Genomic DNA, 12,091 nt, shown 5'->3' with positions numbered 1-12,091 from the left:
CCAGCCTGGCTGCAAAATCCTCCAGGGATGAGGCTTCCACCACCTCCCTGGGCAACCTGTGCCAGTCTCTCACCACCCTCATGGGGAAGGACTTCTTCCTAACATCCAATCTGAATCTACCCATTTCTAGTTTTGCTCCATTCCCCCTATCCTATTAATAGAATTATTTCTAACATTTTTACACCAGACTCATAAATTTGGAACTGATTTGAAGCCTGGATCTGACCTTTCCCAAAGTCTGGGCATGCTGAGATGATTATTATAGGACTGTGAAGCCAAAGAGTACAGGCAACACTTAGTAAACCTCCACAAAGAACAAAAGCACTAAGGAGCACAAAACATTTTCATGTCACACAGCTGATATGGCCCAAACCCAAAGGACAGTGACTCTGGTGTAGGGTCCTTGACTCCTCTTATTTAGTCTGTGAGGTTCTGCATGGGACAGCAATGTGCCCTTGGGGCCAAGAGAGCCAATGGTATCCTGGGGTGCAGCAAGAAAAGTGTGTCCAGCAGGGCTAGGGAGGGTCTTCTCCCCCTCTGCTCTGCCCTACTGAGACCACACCTGCAATCCTGTGTCCAGTTTGGGGCTCCCCAGCTCAAGAGAGACAGAGACCTGCTGGAGAGAATCCAACAGAGAACCACGAGGATGCTTAGGGGACTTGAGCATCTCCCCTGTGAAGAGAGACTGAGAGCCCTGGGGCTGTTTAGTCTGGAGAAGAGAAGGCTGAGAGGGGATCTGATCAATGTCTATCAATAGCTGAGGGGTGGGGGTCAAGTGGAGGGGGCCAGGCTCTTTTCAGTGGTGTGCAGTAATAAGACAAGGAACAAGAGGTTCAAGCTTGACCATAGAAGATTTCAGCTCAACATGAGGAGAAACTTCTTTCCAGTGAGGGTGGCAGAGCCCTGGAACAGGCTGCCCAGGGGGGTTGTGGAGTCTCCTTCTCTGGAGACTTTCCAACCCCACCTGGATGCATTCCTGTGCAGACTCCCCTGGGTGCTCCTGCTCTGGCAGGGGGGTTGGACCTGATGCTCTCTGGAGGTCCCTTCCAACCCCTAATGTACTGTGGTACTGTGATCTCTCTGTTATCCAGAAAAGGCCACTGAGTCACACAGGCTTGCTTAATTTTTCCGGGAGTTGAAAGGTCAGGCTGGGACCCTTCCTGGCTTTGTGTGTGTGTGTTGGCTGTGTGAAGGAAACAAAAGCAAAGTATTCTGCTGGAAAATTAGCGTTCAGCCAAATGCCAATTGATTTATTTCTACAAAAGATCTTAGGAGCCTTTGGAAGAGAATGGCTGCCTTTGCTTTGCTCCTTGCCCAGCAGAAAGGGCCGAATTAGGAGGGGCACTGGAAATGAAGGGCAGCTCTTTAAAACAGGACTCCATCCACAGTTCATAGCTAAGGGTGGTTCACTCCTGCCTCTTTGCTAGTGTTTGTTCCAGCCTCTATACCTGGGCTTTTTGGAAACCTGATCCTTACAACTTCCACATGCCCCTCTGAGGGTGAGGAATTGCCCTTTCTACAAGGAACACCGCATTTCTTACTCCCCTTCAGGAGTACTCACAGTTTCCTCCTCAGAACATTGCAAAGATTTAACTGACTGCTTTGCAGATGTGAGAAATAAGGTTAAAATGAAGAGTATGAAACCCAAGAAGGAAATAATTTAAGGACAAGAGTTCTGGAGGCAGGGGGGGGAATAAAATATTGTGCATCTTTTTAATATTTAACTTCATCAAACCACTGAAGATTTGTTTTGGTTATGTGATTTTATGACCTCCTAAGCAGCAAGTGCATATCCCCTGCTGTTCCTGTGATCTGTAGCCTGCAGTACTTTCAGATCTGCTGCTTATCTTTCCTCATCCTCTGGAACTGCATCTAGGAACAACAAATGAGTAGGGATGTGTGATGTTGCCATCAAGTAAAGCCTTTGGATTTCACAGAATCACAGAAACATTCAGGTTGGAAAAGCCCCTCAGGATCACCAAGTCCAACCCCTAACCCTTCTCTGCAAGGTTCACCCCTGAACCATAGCCCCAAGCATCTTATCCAAACCACCTTGAAACACAGCCAGGCTTGGGGACTCAACCACCTCCCTGGGCAGCACATTCCAATGTCTGATCACTCTTTCCATGAAAAAATGTTTCCTAAGGTCCAGTCTAAACCTACCCAGTGGCAGCTTGAGGCCATTCCTTCTTGTTCTATCACTAATTACCTGTGAGAAGAGACCAGCACCAACCTCTCCACAACCTCTTTTCAGATAGTTGTAGAGAGCAATGAGGTCTCCCCTTAGCCTCTTTTTCAAACTAACCATCCCCAGCTCCTTCAGTTGCTCTTCACAAGATTTATTCATGCACTATCTTCTCTAAGCCATGGTAGTATCAATACAATGGTAATAGAAATGTTGAAGACTAGTCTGAGGCATGCTATTGCAAAAGAGAAGCATAGCCAGCAGGGCCAGGGAGGGGATTCTCCCCTATACTCCACTCTGGTGAGACCACACCTGGAGCTCTGTGTCCAGTTCTGGAGCCTCTGTTCCAAGAAGGATCTGGAGGTGCTGGAAGGTGTCCAGAGAAGGGCCATGAGGATGAGCAGAGGGCTGGAGCTGCTCTGCTCTGGAGACAGACTGAGAGTTAGGGTTGCTCATTTTGGAGAGGAGAAGATTCCCAGGAGACCTTCTTGTGGCCTTCCAGTATCTGAAAGGGGACTACAGGAAAGCTGGGGAGGGACTTTTTAGGGTGTTGTGTAGTGATAGGACTGGGGGGAATGGAGCAAAACTAGAAGTGGGTAGATTCAGATTGGATATTAGGAAGAAATTCTTGACCATGAGGGTGGTGAGAGACTGGCACAGGTTGCCCAGGGAGGTGGTGGAAGCCTCATCCCTGGAGGATTTTGCAGCCAGGCTGGATGTGGCTGTGAGCAACTTGCTGTAGTGTGAGGTGTCCCTGCCCATGGCAGGGGGTTGGAACTGGATGATCCTTGAGGTCCTTTCCAGCCCTGACAGTTCTGTGATTCTCTGAAAAGCATTGCTTGAACCCTCGTGCCAGCTCAGTGCTGCAGCTGCCCAGAGGTGTGCCCATAAATGTCAGCAGTAGAATTAGCAACCTGCTTTTCAAAATATCAGAGCTGTAAAGGTTACAAGGGAGAATTCTGCTTACCTTTTGGGTATTTTTGGTCCTCAAGGCCAGCTTCTGACAGGCAACTGAGTGCCATTCTGGTGTCCTGGCCAAGACTGGTCTCTGCCTTAACTGCTCATCTTGCAGAATGAAAGCAGTCAGTGCTTCAATGACCTTTCCTCAGAATACTTTGAAATATAGCTGGAAATATCCAGAATGAAGAGAAACAAACCAAATAAGTGACACCATTCTTGCTTTAGCTGCTATTTCCTGCTAGTTTATAGTAATTAACAAGTGCTAGGGGGCAAAAGAAAACTAATCCATGTCTTGGAAAGCAAAGTGCTGTTGTGACAAACCTCCTGAGTAACCTCAGCTGCCCCAGTGCATTCCAGGCAAGACAAGCTGGTTCAGAGATAGCAAGGGATCAAGTTCTATGGGATCCATGTGCTACCAGATCTGCCCTTTGAACTGCATCCAGGAGTGAGGAAGGCATCAGGGCAGCTGCCACTGAATATGTTCCTACCAGTCAAACAGATCTGGCTGAGAGCTGGCCAGATTCAGCTCAAGTTGTAGTTATCTGAACTAAGTAGGGACTTTGGGGACACATGGCCCAATTTCTACAGTTTTCACCAAGTTTAAAGTTGGAAATATTAAGGGAAGAAAAAAAAAAAGACCAAAAGCTTCATAAATGACAGGGTGAATTATATTAGTGACTGAATAAAGTGTAAGAGATATAATAATAAAGAGAGAGAGAGGGAAAGAGAGGTAAAAAGAGGGAGAGAAAGACAGAGAGAGCAAGAAAGAGCATGAAAGCAAGCTAGCTAGCTGGGGAGAGACATTTTCCAAGGGCTTGTTATGATAGGATGAGAGGGAGAGGATTGAAGCTTGAAGGGGGCTGATCTAGGCTGGAGCTTAGGATGAAACTCTTTACAGTGAGGGGATGAGACACTGGAACAGCTCTGCACACCAGAAGTTATGTGAGGATGTTGTGAGAAACTTCATTCCAGTTTCTGTTCTCACTTACCCCAGCACGAAACTGCAACCTTGTCTGGAGCTTCATTACAGCAACACCAAAGTGACTGACAGTAGAGTTTGGACTCTGTCAGGGAGCCTCTTCTTTGATGCCTAAGCGTCATTGCTTGGGTGATGGCCAAGCAAGGGGATGGGTGTCAGGCTCTTTTTGGTGGTGGCCCAGTGACAGGACAAGGAACAGTGAGTACAAGCTGGAACACAGAAAGTTGCACCTCAACAGGAGGACACAAATTCTGTATGGTGAGGGTGGCAGAGCCCTGGAGCAGGCTGCCCAGAGAGGTTGTGGAGTCTCCTTCTCTGGAGCCTTTCCAGCCCCACCTGCATGTGTTCTTGTGTGACCTGCCCTGGGTGATCCTGCTTTGGCAGGGGGGGGGTTGGACTCCGTGATCTTTGGAGGTTCCTCTCCAACCCCTACCATCCTGTGATTTGTGATGTCTAGTTTGCAGTGCTGGGTGAAATCTGTATCCTCTGTTTGGACATCTTTGCTGTTCTAGAATGTGACTTGAATATTTTTCCTCATATGTGTGTGAAATGCAATCCAAAGGATAATCTTTCACTCTGGCTTGTTCCAAACTTCATTCCAGTCTATTAACTTCTTTAATTTTAACCTTGCAGTGATTTGGGTAGGGGGAGTGGGGGGTGGGAAAAAAAATATATATATATATATTAGTCTCCAACTCTTGAATTCTGTTTGGTTGTGAAAGATCTCTTGTGCACCCTGGGCAACCTGCAAATTCCAGGTTATTGTCTCCTCTGCTGTTTCTGTGTGTGTGGCACTGCCTGGTACCAGGTGAAGGGTTTGTGGCTGGTTAAACTGAAACAGGCAGAGAGATGCACACTTTGATAACTTGCAATTATGTACAGGGAGATGTTAGGTTATGGTTGGACTCAGTCCTAAGGTCTTTACCAATCAGGTGATTCCATGATCACTCTTCACAGCAGTGAATGCCACCCACAGCTTCCTTCACATCTGAAGCCTGGACACTTGCTGTGACAAAGTAAACTGAGAGTGCCTCCCCCCAGCCATGTGAGAATTTGAGGAAGGGAACCATTGGGGCAGGGGTGGAAGGAAAGGGAAAAAGTTGTTGTGGTTCAGAAAAGTCTTGGATTGATTCATTGAAGGAATCTTCTTAGGCTGAGACCCCCTGAGCAAAGTGAAGCAAGAGAGTGCATGTGGTTGGTTACCTTTTTGTCTAGATCTGCTAATGCTTTACTGGCAATAACACAAAACTTGTGCACAAAACTTGTACAAAGATGAGCTGACATTCAGAAGCATGCTGTGCAACAACCAACACCACTGCTCAGGCCTAGGCCTGAGGCTCCAGCTGAGATCAAAGGAAGCTGACTGGAAGCAAGATCAGCCAGGGAGTTTATTTTATGTAAAATAGAAACATGTTAACAGGAGAAAATACTGCTCTTCTTATGGTACAACCTGAATAACCAACAGGAAACTTTATTTTACACTTCTGCAGGTAGTGCAGGGTTTAATTACCTGTACATGAGTAAAAGAGCAGATACTTAGCTTTATCAAAACCAGGTGTTGTAGGCTTCCCTAGAAACTCAGTATTTTTATGTCCCTCCATTCTGTGTCTAAGAATTTTATTACCTCTTACTCCATTAAAAAACAAAACAGACCAAAAACCTAGCACAAAGTATTGAAGTAGTTTCATTATGATTGCATTGTTTTGACAAAGTAGAGAGGGGCTGTGTATTTACAAACACATACACAGATTCACATCCTCAAAAAAACCCCCCAGCCCTTTCTGTACTTTTCCCCCCTTCTCTTTCTTCTTCCCTACCCTGTACTCAAATTCATACAGCACTTGGTAAGTTTACTCCTAAAGACTCATGGATAAGTTATGGAGCTTGGGTCAGGTCTTTTTTAACAAAAAGCCACTGAAGTTAGAAAATTTTCTCCAGCAAAAGCATTTGAACCTATAGCATGGCTGTTCTGATGCTGCTCTTGCTGCCTTGCTGCTAGAGAGTTGGGAGAGGACAAGGAGACAGTTTACTCTGTGAACATGATCTGGGTTGGGAGGTTTGCAAATCACAGAATCATCCCAGAATGGCTTAGGTCAGAAGGGACCTCAGGGATCCTCTACTCCAACCTCCCCACCATGGCCAGGGACACCTCTCAACTAGACTCAGCTGCTCAAGGCCTCATCCAACCTGGCCTTCAACACCCCCAGGGAGGAGGCAGCCACAACCTCCCTGGGCAGCCTGTGCCAGAGTCTCACCACCCTTATACTGAAGAACTTCCTAAGATCCAGTCTAACCCTGCTCTCTCTCAGCTTCAAACCATTCCCTCTTGCTCTATTGATAGACACCCTTAGGAAAAGTCCCTCTGCAGCCTTCCTGTAGAATCCCTTCAAGTATTGGCAGGCAGCTCTAAGGTCCCCCTGGAGTCTTCTCTTCTCCAGGCTGAACAGCCCCAAGCTCCCTCAGCCTGTCCTCATAGCAGAAGTGCTCCTCTGCTGCAAATCCAAAGCTGGTGTTTAAGCTGAGCCTCTTTAAGGAAGTGTTCCTCTTAAGGAGCTTTTGGGGAGAAGGGAGCCAGGGGCTGCAAATAATCTCTGATGGTTTACTGTGGCAAGCAAGATGTTCTGGTGAGCTGCAAGGTGGTGTTGTAAAGGGTTTGCTCTTGCCACTTCAGAACCCCTAGGAGAAGAGTTAGAATTATCTAGAGGGTGGAGCACCAATATCAGCAGGGTACAAGGTGAGGGTTAGGAAGCTGCATGCCAGACCAGCTTCTCCTATAGACCTACCATACTGCCACAGAGAAGTCATGCTTTAAATTGAAGGTGCCACCTGCAACAGCCTTCAGCAGCAGCATCAGGCTGCTAGTTGGCCACTGTGACTTGCCAGCTGCAACAGTCTCAGTCTTGATAACCAAAGGAAGCAGAATTAGTAAAGAATGATAGCAAATGTGAGACACAAGTAAAGGGACTTCTGTGCGGCTTCACATCAAAACATGCAGGCAAAGCCAGCAAGCAAACCTCCCAGGGAGCAAAGAATCATCAGTGTGTAAATAGATGTGGGCTTAGCACAGATGGTCCCATCAGGTGGGCACACACCTCCTGGCAGGTGTTAGCTGACCTTACATGCAAGGAGTGTGTTAGTCCAAGCAAGTGCTGTGGGCAGGTTGGAGCAATCTCTCTCTGAAGCAATGTATGGTAACTGGAAAGAAACTGAAAGGCTGTCTGTCAAACCTTCCCAAGGGCTACTGAGATAGTAAGTGGCATGTTGACTTGAGGAGAAAGCCCTCAGCAACAGGAACAAGTCTTGGCCTTTTTATCAGTCAAAGGGAATATAATGTGTCAAATGCTGAGAATCACCCTGGCACTAACAACACAGTCACTGACTTTCTGATACAGGTACCACCTCTAAGAAACATCCAGTGTCTTGACTACAGCACTTATCCTACTCCATAGGATGGCTTAGGTTGGAAGGGGCCTCAAAGATCATCTACTCCAACCGCCCCACCATGGGCAGGGACACCTCTCAACTAGACTCAGCTGCTCAAGGCCTCATCCAACCTGGCCTTCAACATCCCCAGGCAGGAGGCAGCCACAGCCTCCCTGAGCAGCCTATTCCAGAGTCTCACCACCCTCCTACTGAAGAACTTCTTCCTCAGCTCCAGTCTAACCCTGTTCTCCCTCAGCTTCAAACCATTCCCCCCTGTCCTGTCTCTAGACACCCTGATGAAAAGTCCCTCTCTCATTATCTGCTCCCTTTATATGAGCCCAAGTGGAGAGAATGAAGATGCAGGAAGATTTATTGCTCTCCTTGCTAGCACTCACACAAGGGTCAGGAATTAATGTGTCTCTCAAGATTATTCACACTTGTACAGGACACAGATCAAAAAGCAAAGAAAGCAGTCCCTGTATCATCAGCTGCTGGACAGCTAACTCTGTGTTTGGGAAGAGAACTCTGCTGTGAAAAGTGAAGCTTTTCTCTGTGACAGTCGTTGATCACTGTGCCACAGATGAAAGTCTCACACTCACTCTCAGAGGAGCTGGCAGGCAGAGTGCAAAAGGGGCTGTGTCAGGTACATACTGCTGTGGGTGGCAGACATGTAGTAAATACTGCACCCTTGTTAGGTACAAACAAATACCTGTGAGCAAATTTGGCCTTCCCAGATTTACAACCCAGCTAGGACTAGAAGCCTAGCCATGGACATGGAGTTGCAACTGGAGGTGTTGGATCCAAAGCAAACAGCTGCAAAAGCACAAAGACAAAGTGTTAAGCTGATTGGAATTTCAACAAGATTGACATTGTTGCTTAAAGTGCTTTGGGTTGATTACATTACAAAAAATAATAATGATCAAAGTACACAAAATTGAAACCAGTAAACTAAATAATACAAACTACATTAAGTTATTTTACAAATACAATAACAGACCAAAAAAAAAAAAAAAAGAAATAAATTAAAACAGACGCTGCTAGCAAAGGACAAGTTCACAGCCCAAAGTCAAGGTTTCTAGCAGACACTCAGCTGTAAGATGCTGCTTGCTCCTGTCAGCTACAAGCAGCAAAAATTAAAAGAGACTAAACAAGAAGGGTCTGCTGCTGAGAGGAACCAAATCACTGGCAGCTGCAAGCTGTCAGCTCAGGTCCCTGCTGTAACAGATGGGTGAATGAAATGTAATGTCTGAAGACAAAAGACAGGTTGTGGGAGCACTTAGGCCCCACCATGTAAGAGGAATTTCAGTTCCAGCTTAGTTAGGTCTTTAATATCTTTATTAAATCTCATCCCTGCTAGTTTGTTTTCTTTACTCCAGCTGCTAATGGAACAAGGCTTCTAAGATGTAATCTGCTGCTCTGTGGTGACTTGTAAATTGATTATAGTAAAATTGGCAGCAGAAATCTTGGGACTTGATTTCAACAAGGTGTTCTTCACTGGTGTGGTCTCTCCCTCAGCTCCCTCTTCTGCCTTCCTCTGCTATGGCCCCAAAATAGAAATTACATAAAATCCTGACAGCCTGTTCTGGGAAACATAAAAATTGAGGTCTTAACTCATTCTCTAACTGGTTCATCAGCACTGCAGTGCTTCATTGGATTCAGTAGGAAAACAGCACAGGACAAAAAAATGTTCTTTTTTGCTAAGGAAGAACAAAGTAATGGATTTAGAAATGGACAACAGCGTTCAGCAACAGCAGGTGAAACAAACGGAGAACTTCAGATGGCCTTGGGCCTGCTGTCCTCAGAACCTGACACCACAAAGCCACTCATTTTAGGGAAGCATAGAATATTATGCTGTGCCACAAATTTATTCTCTATCTGTTGGCTGAAAAGCTTTTTATTGTCCTAGATACTTTTCCATTCTTTCCTAAGTTGGTTTGGGGGTCAGACTCGATCTTCAGAAGTCCCTTCCAACCCCTAACATCCTGTGATCTAAGGGACTGGAAACCTCTCCACAGGCAGAAGAGAACAAGGATTATGTTTTCCCTAATTACAACACTTTACAACATAGGATTGTTCCTGGGAGGATCCCAGTCCTGCAAAACTGGATTTGACATGGGAGTTGTGCTGCCTGAACTGGTAGCCTTCACACGGCCCTGATGGACAGCTTTTGCTGGACCCAAGTCAAGACATTCAGCACACAGAATCACAGCACACTAGGGGTTGGAAGGGAGCTCCAGACATTGAGTCCAACCCCCCTGCCAAAGCAGGATCACCCAGGGCAGGCTGCACAGGAACACATCCAGGTGGGTTTGGAAAGTCTCCAGAGAAGGAGACTCCACAACCTCTCTGGGAAGCCTATTCCAGGGCTCTGGCACCCTCACTGTAAAGAAGTTTCTCCTCCTGTTGAGGAGGTGTCCTTTCACTGGGCATCACTGAAAAGAGCCTGGCACCCTCATCATGACTCCCACTCCTCAGATACTTAGACATTGATCAGATCCCCTCTCAGCCTTCTCTTCTCCAGACTAAACAGCCCCAGGGCTCTCAGTCTCTCTTCACAGCAGAGATGTTTACCCCAATCATCCTCATGGCTCGCCATTGGACTCTCTCCAGCAGATCCTTGTCTCTCTTGAACTGGAGAAGCCCAAAACTGGACACAGTATTCCAGGTGTGGTCTCATCAGGGCAGAGTAGAGGGGGAGGAAATCCTCCCTGGACCTGCTGAACCTCCCTAGACCTGTACATTAGATACAAGCTATAGAATTGTGACCACAATTTATTGTAATTTTTCAGCCAAATGATGCTTAAAGTGAGCTCCACAAATTTTCAGAGCTGATGTCAGCCCACTGCTGTTGGTCTTGGTGTGATACTTGTGCTGTGATCTTTCCATGAGCTAGCGTGAATTGAAAATAGTTTGTAATGCTTTATGAAACATCTCTGATAGTAATTTTGTTCTCACTTATCTGTATGGTTTACAACCTCGAGCAGTCTTGCAGCTGGAGAAAACCAGAGCATTATGCTGATATTAATTCATATTACTATTAATGTTTTAAAAAGCAATTTTCAGGTAAGCCAATTCAAATATGGAAAAATATCTCCTAAAACTGAGCTGATTTAAAAATAATTGCAATGAAGAGTTACTTTAGATATTAATATGAGCCCTAGCCCTTCAAATAACACCCTATGAATAGAATTCTTTTGGTTGCTTGTTTTAAAATTGAAGCATGTTCAGCAGTAAACTCTGAAGTACAGCCCTTTGGACCAGCACTAGTTGATGTCAGTCTAGAAAGTGCCTGCATTCACAGTGAGGAAACCTGCCTAATCTTCAAAGGCAAGTGACTATTACTCTGTTTTCATATGGAAATTCTGATTGCTTACAAATCAATCCACTGAAGAAGGCTTTGCAGGTTTAGATTTTCAATGGAAAAGCTGCTGGGCCTCAGAGCTGAGGGTGAAGTCTTCTCTGAGACAGAACATTTCATTCTAACCTCAACACAAGAACCAGAGCTGCATCCTGAGTCTGGAGCTTGCACAGCAGCCTTCATTCGTGGGAGTGATCTCAGCAGCCCACCGCTGATGCCCTAAACAGGTACTCTAAGGTTACATTCTCTGTCTGTTTTCTGGTATAATAATATGATAAATCACAAACAGTGCTAGATGAAAAGTCCACTTCTGTTTCTCATTCATTGTAAAGTGCTACCTCAGTTTACAAAACAGCCATTGCTAAATCCAGCTGAGCTCCACTCCATGTTACAGTCAAAGCTACTACTTCATTTCCACCATTATTTAACAAAAGATATTTCACATTCACAGTAGATTACAATGCAGGGAAAAAAAAAAAAGTCATTCTCTTTCCTACAGAAGACTAAAATGTAAGATTTAGCTGCACTTCAAAAGCCATTGCTCAAAATGGAGTTGCAGCCAGAGAGTGGCCAGCAGGCTCCTTCAAGAAAAGAAGGACCAGAAGCAACCTTGACTAATAAATACCTAATGGAAGTGAATGAATGAAATAGAACAGCTGGAAATATTTATTTTCTTTGTGAGCTGAAAATACCTCCTTGTAAACACTACAACCAGCAGCCAGTCTGAAGGCAACAAGAGTGGTTTTGCTGCTGACTTCACTGCAATAGTAATTTGACTACCAGAGTTCAAGGATTGTCTAAGTGTCAAAGCAAGCAGTGACCCAGTGTTAGCACTGCTTCAACCTGCTTTCAATCTCTTCTCATACACTGACACTTTCTTCTACCTTCATTCTTTGCCAAATTCCAGGATGTGACTTCAGCAATTTTCTTGGCCAGTGCATTCCTAGTTCCAGCCAGACTTACCCAGGAAATCACAGACTAAGCCTTTTGATGTCTTTAAAACCAGACACTCCAGAGCCCTGCTTCTGTGGTGACCCAAATGCTGTCAGATGTGGCCAGACTGTCAGGTATGATTTATACCCAGCAGTGCTTGTGAACTAATGGTTGGGGTGTACTCTGTGGTGTTGCTAAGAAATGGACTCTCTTGGGACCTACAGGGTTTCAGCAAACAGCAGGACCAAGACCT

This window comes from Indicator indicator, chromosome 8, assembly GCF_027791375.1.
Source record: "Indicator indicator isolate 239-I01 chromosome 8, UM_Iind_1.1, whole genome shotgun sequence".
Classification (NCBI taxonomy): domain Eukaryota; kingdom Metazoa; phylum Chordata; class Aves; order Piciformes; family Indicatoridae; genus Indicator; species Indicator indicator.
The sequence above is the reverse complement of the archived record's forward strand: the minus strand, read 5'-3'. Positions refer to the sequence as shown.